Source organism: Poeciliopsis prolifica, unplaced genomic scaffold (genome assembly GCF_027474105.1).
Source record: "Poeciliopsis prolifica strain line A6 unplaced genomic scaffold, Auburn_PproV2 SCAFFOLD009, whole genome shotgun sequence".
NCBI classification, from domain to species: domain Eukaryota; kingdom Metazoa; phylum Chordata; class Actinopteri; order Cyprinodontiformes; family Poeciliidae; genus Poeciliopsis; species Poeciliopsis prolifica.
In genome coordinates this window covers 8,550,703-8,558,421 of record NW_026562384.1, presented here as the reverse complement: position 1 = coordinate 8,558,421, position 7,719 = coordinate 8,550,703, and the positions used below count along the sequence as shown (strand labels likewise).

General features: G+C 40.5%; 1 protein-coding gene across 1 annotated transcript in view; it reads left to right on the top strand.

Annotated features, from left to right (window-relative positions):
* The first annotated feature begins 4,833 nt into the window (after nucleotides 1–4,833).
* The window catches only part of nr3c1 (nuclear receptor subfamily 3, group C, member 1 (glucocorticoid receptor)), a 28,174-nt gene continuing 25,288 nt past the window's right edge, over nucleotides 4,834–7,719 (top strand). The window contains exon 1 of the mRNA XM_055034195.1: nucleotides 4,834–5,211. The gene's annotated coding sequence lies outside the window, so the exon portion shown is untranslated. The remainder of the gene's footprint in view (nucleotides 5,212–7,719) is intronic.

Here is a 7,719-nt window from a genome sequence, read left to right as displayed (position 1 = left end):
CTTTTTTAAAAAAAAAAAAAATTATGACAGAACAATTTCAAATGTACGTCTACGGCGCATCCTTCAAGTGCGTGCGTAAAAAGTCAGACATCGATTATCATAATCGGCATCATGTTACAGACAGCCACTGCGATTTGGTCGTGGAAGTGACTTCAAATCATTAAAAGCGAACTTTCAACAGAGAAAAATGCAATTTAAAAAAAAGTTTCGGTAAACCTGGATCTTAGTTCAGCCTTCTTAAATGCAGGATGGAAAGGAAGAGCAATTGCGAGAGCATCCTATCGCTCTCCTCCTAACTGCTGGGATGCTGAAACGCGCTCATTGGGAGGAGGAGGAGGAGGAGGAGGAAGAAGAGGAGGAGGAGGATGAGGAGGAGGCAGGAAGCGGGACTCCTTTGCGCACCAGTCTCTCCAAACTGCTGAGTGCGGAAGCAGCCGAGCCGGCTTTAGATTTAAGATAATGTTGTTCCAAGCTGTGACATGGAGGAGGGGAAACAAATCCACCAATGAAGCACAGTCTTACATCATCTTAAAGGAAAATGTCACTTGCAGTCCGTCAACACGAAACGGGCTGATGGATGGGGGGGTTGCATCTGTGCCGCGCCACTGTGGCCACGGGCGGCGCGGTGCGCAGCTGGCGATGAGGATTCAGGCTTGTAATAACGCGGCTCCGACATCCCAGCGGCGCGGATTTTAATCCGAGCGTTTGGTTCTTCGCGGCGCATTCATATTTAACACCTTGAGCCGACGCGCTTATCCCGAGAGAGGTTAGGTGTCACCGTCTGTGACTCCAAAACTCATCCGCTGTGACAAGCGCAAGCTGCAGATCCACGGGACAGCTTTACCCTCTTCTGCGAGCAATGCAGCAGTTATAAATAGGCTCAAACGAAAAATAAATCTGACAGGTGCACTCTTGAGACGGAAACCTTTGACCCTAGGTGTCACTGAAAAACGACCCCGTCGTCATGGATTTGATTTACAAAAAGTAGATTTTTTTTGGTTCATCATGGCGTACAGATTGGGAACGTCTCTGCTTCACGATGCTCATCTAATAACTGCAATAAAAATATACATATAGGCTATATCTATCTACTGATACACTCGTTTCACGTTTTGTCACATTACAGCCACAGACTTCAACGTATTTTTTTTGGGGGAGGGATTTTGCATAAAGTGAAAACAAAGTTATACAGGTCAACACATTGTCCAACCTGAGCTGTGGATATCTGTGGCTCCTCCAGAGACACATTTGTCCTCTTTCCTCCAATCTTTCCATTTTTTGATCAGAATCAGAGCAGTGTTCTGTGAGATGTTCATGACTTTTGGTATTTTTAAAACCTGGTTTTAAACTTCTCCACAACTTTGTCTCTGACCTAAATGCTGTGTTCCTTGGTCTTCATGAGGTTGTTTCACAAAAAACATCTGGATTTCTGATGAGGGCGACTCCTCCACACTGAGTTTTATAGCACCATTGTAAAGGGGCTGATATAGATAATATAGATAAGCCAGGATTTTCATATTTTTGCTTTATTTTGTTCGAAAAAGTCATGTGTATTTTTACTTTTTCCTCCAAACTACGCACTGTTTTGATTTGGTTTATTTATTGGTCCTAATAAAATAAATCCTTATAAAATAACACTGAAGTTTGTTGATAAAAATTCAAAGAGATAGTAAAACTTTGCAAGGCACTGCGTGAGTCCCATTCTTTCACTCATGCTGCGTATCTTTGGAGGCAAAACCTCCTTAATAAGCCTCATTACTGAAATACTTTGCTCTAGAATGTACCCAGTAAAACAGGCAGAGGTGTGGGACTGATTGCACAGCCGCTGCTAAACGAATATGTCACAGAGTCAGCAGTGCAAATCTGAAGCCAAGAGCCTCTGGGTGCAAAATCCACTTCGGATCAAGAGAAACGCTGCACAGCTGAAGTAAAAGATTGACAATCATTCGCATGCATTTTTATGTGGGTCACAAATGTGTGCCGGCACAAAATGAACATATACGCGTGATTCAATTTTCACAATCACCTGAATGCCGGGGACTTCTCTTTTGTTTATTCAACTTTTTCTTTTTTGGTTTGTTTTCAACCACCAGGGGAAAAAAAGAAAAACCCTCAATGCTTTGACGAATTCCCTGTTTGCAGCTTGTTTGACTTTTCTGTGTGTGTTTGAAGTTATAATAAAATCATATTGTTGCTGTGCTAAGAGAAGGCATCAATGGTGGGAGAGCCCCCTTGACTCGTGGTTTGAGAGGAGGCAGCGGTCATGCTTCACCCTGTTAATTCACTGTATATTGTGCTGGAGAGGGGTTGCTAAGCAGCCGCAGGGGACTGAGTGGGATTTAAACAGTAGGGATTTAGAGCTACAGCAAGCTCTCTGATCTCTTTTCTCCAGTGATGTGATGTTTTGCTTCTCGCAGTTGTCTCTCTGGTACAGTAATGTTTTGACTATTTAGTGATTGAAATGTTACAGCAGACGTGATATGAAGTGTACCTCCGTTACATCTGCAGCTTGTTTAAAATGCAGGACAGCTGTGACAGACGAGGATTTCATGTCCTAGATTTGGCTTCTAAATGATTCTCCTCCCAGATGTCCCATAAATCCTGTGACTTACTTATCTCACTCATCCTCCCATTAGAAACATCATCCGGTCGTCGCTTATTTGCTCATCGCAAAGCGGTGAAGGTTGGTTTCTGTGTTGGCTTCTGCATTTTGGAGGGAGTTGAATTTCATGCATGAATAATGTACGACAATATGGCTCCCCGCTGAGCGTGAAGTAAGAAATTTGTATTTGCTGGAACATTAAAATGGCAGCTTTGGGCTAGCAAGTCCTTTCATTAAGTTGTCAATGGTTCAGCTTTGAAGAAAAATTTAAAATCTTGTCCTTTTGCATGTTTGCAATGTGCAACATTTGCATCCTTTCTGATCAACATCACCACTCTAAGCTGTACTCCATTGAGAAATATGTTGTCAGATGAGAGAATGTCTCGTGGAAAGCTGCTGCACTACCTCAAAAGCTCCAAACAATCCAAACAGGATCCTCCTCTCTGCAGTTATTCTTCATATCCACACATCTCTTGTCCTATTTCCTCCTCTCCCACTCACTTTTTACTCCACTCATATTTTCACACAAAAGAGACTAAGGTGCGAACTGGCATGTTTAGGGAAACACAGTGAGTCTTGCTGTTTTCAGACAGACTTTTGTTTCTGATGGACGACAAAGTTTAAACTGATTGAAAGGGACATTTAATGACATTTTCTGCTAAATTATGCATTATGTAATGCTATGCTAGTCATAAATTTACTTATCATTGTGCTTTGAATTTTATGTGTTGCTTGGTACCCCTAGAGGGCAGTGTGGTCAGACGACTCAATCCTTAAAGAACATTGAAGTACAAGGAAACTCATACTTTTAAAAAAAAATATTCAATTTGAACAGATTTTCAACTTGTCTTAAATGAACTTCAACATGCACAGGACATTTAAGATACATTTGTGACTTGCAGAAGTATTGACTTTGCACATTTTACTATATCACAACTACAAAGTTGTATTTTGTTTTGATTTCATTTACTTTAGAGTTACCAACATAATTGTGAACAACTGCAAACCAGAGGAGAAATTATAAATGGCATTCAAATAAAAATCTTAAAGGTTGGTGTGCATTTACATTTAGCCTCCTTACTCTGACGCCCTAAAAGTTAGAGCTCGTCCAACCGATTGCATTGTAATATGCCCTCAGTATGAATATAGCTATTTTTGAGAAGGTCTCAGGGGTTTAGAGGACATTAGTGAACAAACATGTTCATAAAGACAAAGGAACACAGTGGGCAGGACTGACTTAAAGTCTTGGAGAAGCTTAAAACAGGTTTTGGTTTACAAAATTATATCACGTTTTGCTTTTTTTTTTTCTTTTTATTGAACACTGTTTAAAACCATCCAGCGTCATGTTTGCTCTCTGTTCCCAGCCATGCTGGGCCACAGTAATCAAGTATTTCCAATCAAAACTTTAGGCTTATATAATAGAAGACTTACACTGTTCATCAACTCTAACAACCACACAAGCACATAACCTCCATGGTGAAACATGGTGGTGACAGCATCATGCTGTTGATCTGTGGTGACAGCATCATGCTGTTGATCTGTTTTTCTTCAGCACAGCACAGGGGTTGCAGAGTGAATGGAAAGATGGGTCTAAAAACAGATAAATCCTTGTAGAAAACATGATAGACGGCCAAAAAAGCTGAGACTGAAAGTGAACATTCACCTTTCAGGCACTAGTTCAGACAAAGACATAATCATGAGTGGGAATGGCCCAGTCAAAGCCTTGGCCTGATTCCAACTGGCAATCTGCTTCACAAAGAAGACCTGGCAAACACTTCAGTCTGCAGATATGCAAAGCTGGTTAGCGACACAAGCCAACAAAGATGTGATTCCAGTACTGAAGGTTGACAATTATGCTCCACTTTGTGTAGTTATATATGTGTACTACAATCCTAATAAATTATGTTTAAATTTGTAATTTTAACATAATCAACTATGCGAAAAGGTTTTGAGGAATGGGTGCATTTATGAGCTGTTCATTGGGTGTCAGTCTTTGGGTATTGTCAAACAACAAAAAGCTAGTTTTATGTTTTGAGATCTAATTTCACTGTTGCCATCTGCTTGTGGAGTGCTATTTAGAGATATTCTATATTAATCGGTTCGTTTTGCCGTTATTGTTCTGTCTCTGTCCATCATCGCTGTGTTTGGTGTTTTTTTTTTTTTTTTTTTTTTGCTTGGATCATTATCTCTAATTTCCACTTCCAGCTCTCACCCTGGATCGATCTTTCTCGCGCAGTTCCAGTCCCCGACCAGCAGGTGGCGGAGCTGCTCCCTGAAAGCTGGTCAGCGCCGGAGCTGCCTTTGCCTTGATCTCCATTTTGGATGTTTTTCCTGGAGGTTAGCACCTACTCTCTCAGCGGCTAGCAGCGCAGCTCAGGCAGTGTGACATTTTTGCATGACTACTCACTGCAAAATCGGACCCGGGAAACTGAAAAGCAGACAGAACACACCCAGAATCACGAGCCCTGCTGCTTGGTGTAGTCATGTAGCGACGACACGACGAGTGGGGAGTAACAGAATCAGTCAGCGTGTTGTGAACTGCCACTTTCAACCAAAACAATGTTGACTGATGACCTGTGGACTCTCATTAGCAGCCTGTCATATCAAGGGTAAATATGATAGTTTTTATTACGTCTATTGCATCTGGTTAAATACACTAACATACCTCAATAATAGCTAGACATGCATTTACAATACCTGTGGTAGCCTTTAGCCTCTCGAAATGTAGCCACTTTAACTCTTAGCCACTCTGCAGCCTAGCGTGCTAGCAGCTCGCTAAATGCTAACAGTAACTCATCTCGGATTTCCGTGACATTTAATGGCCTTTGCGTTAAATTGGTGGCTGGATCCTCACTGTGTATGTTTGTTATGATTAGTGTGTAATGCATGGGGGTGGGCTCCCGGACGTTTGTGATTATTTTGCAAACTAACGTCAAATAGCCTAAGCTAACTGTCAAACGTCATGGGAGGGGGGGTGTCTCCACTGTTCACCCAGCCATTCAGCCATGCTGTTGTAAGGACCGCTGAATATGCATAGCGGGATGAGGGTCCAAAAGGATCCAGAGGCCCCTGGCCTTGCTCCAGTGTCTGGTGTGGTTCACAAGCTCCTGCTGGAAAGTTGTTTGGATGAAATGCATTTACAAACAGATGGGATCTGGCGCAGAGCTGATGCTTACATAGATTACATTTTGTAGTTGGGGGGGCAGGGGGACAAAAAACATTAAAGGTTTCATAGCTGCAAATAAATAAAAACGGAGACCAATTCCGTCTAAAACGCGAAAGAAAATTCGAAACTATGAAAGGTAAAAACATGGATATGAAACATCACTGCACGGTGATGCTCATTGTTTACTACTAGGCTCCTGCACAGCCAGGAAATGCAAATGAACCAACGAGCTGCTAATTCAGTATATCCGCAAAACTGTAGTCGACCAAACACACGTAATGAAGCAGATTATGGTTAACCATTAGGTCTCTGGCCTGTAACATAATTAACAATGATTTATGTTCCTGAATATGGCTCTATAAGGTGTCTAAGCAAAGCTAAAAAGCCAAGGGCAAAATAACACAAACGGCTCACACATCACTACATGTGCTATTTTTAGTCTCTTGACTCTTTTAAAAATATTTCAAATATTATTTTTTTTAAAATGCTGTAATAGAGTGAAATTGACCTGTTTCCTCATTATTAGTTTTGATTAGTGATCATCAGGTCAGTTGCTGACCCTATTGCTTTTTGTTTCTATTGATTGATTGATTGATTGATTGATTTAACACACACATGGTCCACAAAGACAAAAATAAATACATATGGAAAAAAAATATATTGAATGACTCAAAATGAAGAACTCCCATATTTTTTAGTTTTTCAATACATCAACCACATCCTTTTTTTTCCCCAGTTTAAGAAATGTTCTAATCATCTCAAGACCTCCATGACCCAGAATGGGGGGGTCCTGACTTCTGCCACAGATAAAATGTACAAGATCTGATATGCATTGCTCAAAGGTTACGCCCACAGAGAGGTTGACAAGAACCCTGCAAACTGTTTAAGTCGCTTCAAAACACAGTGGAGGCAATTTTTTCGGAGACCTTGCTCTGCAGCCTTTCCACAGATGCTTTTGTTAGGCTTTAGCTGCTGATTTTTTTTTTTTTTTTTCACCCCAAAAAACTATGGAAATATTGGAAAATCTGATAACTGGAGAGATTTTAATGTTTATAGTCCTCCTCCTACCTGGTAGGTAAAAACATTATTGTTTTGTGGCATCCTGTCAGGGATGCTAAAATTTTAAACAAAAATGTTTATTGTAATTTATTTATTTTTACTTGTAGCAAAGAAATATAACTCATGGGTTATTATTACAGTCATATTAATGCTACCAAAACCATTTAGTTTCATATGACTTTGTAAAAGAGAGCGTTAAGTCTGAACGTAGAATAAACACCCATTCCATCAAAGTATATTTTTAGGTAACCATTCTTTATGATGCAGAATATCACTTGTTTTTTCGATTTTGATTTTTATATAGCAGCAACAGTATGGAAAACCAATATAGCTGTTCAGTCAGTCAGTCAGGCTATCTGCTCGGGTGCCCAGCCTGCAGGCAGCTGCTTATGCGACATGCTGATTTTAGTTTGGCGTCCCCTTAATACGAACGATGTTGCTCCTTTAGTTTCCACTCCATGGCTGTCATTAATTTAGTGATAAGGAATGTTTTTAAACAGGGGCAACGTGGGAGAAATGTAGGAATGTTTTTTAATACAACCTGACCAAGAATTGGCAGCAACATGTGAGGGAGGGGAAAGCTGTATTGCTTCATGTTCTGTATAGCTGGTAAATAAATCTAGTTTCTCTGACATCTCTGTGAAAAACCCGAGTATCTCTTGACGCCAGTGACCAAAAGCAACTTAAAAAATATATTTTAAAGGTAGATGAAAGGAATTATTCAGCCTTGTAAAAATGCTGACCGATGTAAAATCTGTGCCCCTGTGGGACGCATAGTGGATTGTATAATACAGTCTGAATCATGTCCAAACCTTCAGCAAACAACATAATCTGTCTGTAAGAACTTGTTTGTTTATTCTTGGCATGTCCACACATGTTCTTGTTACCCTTA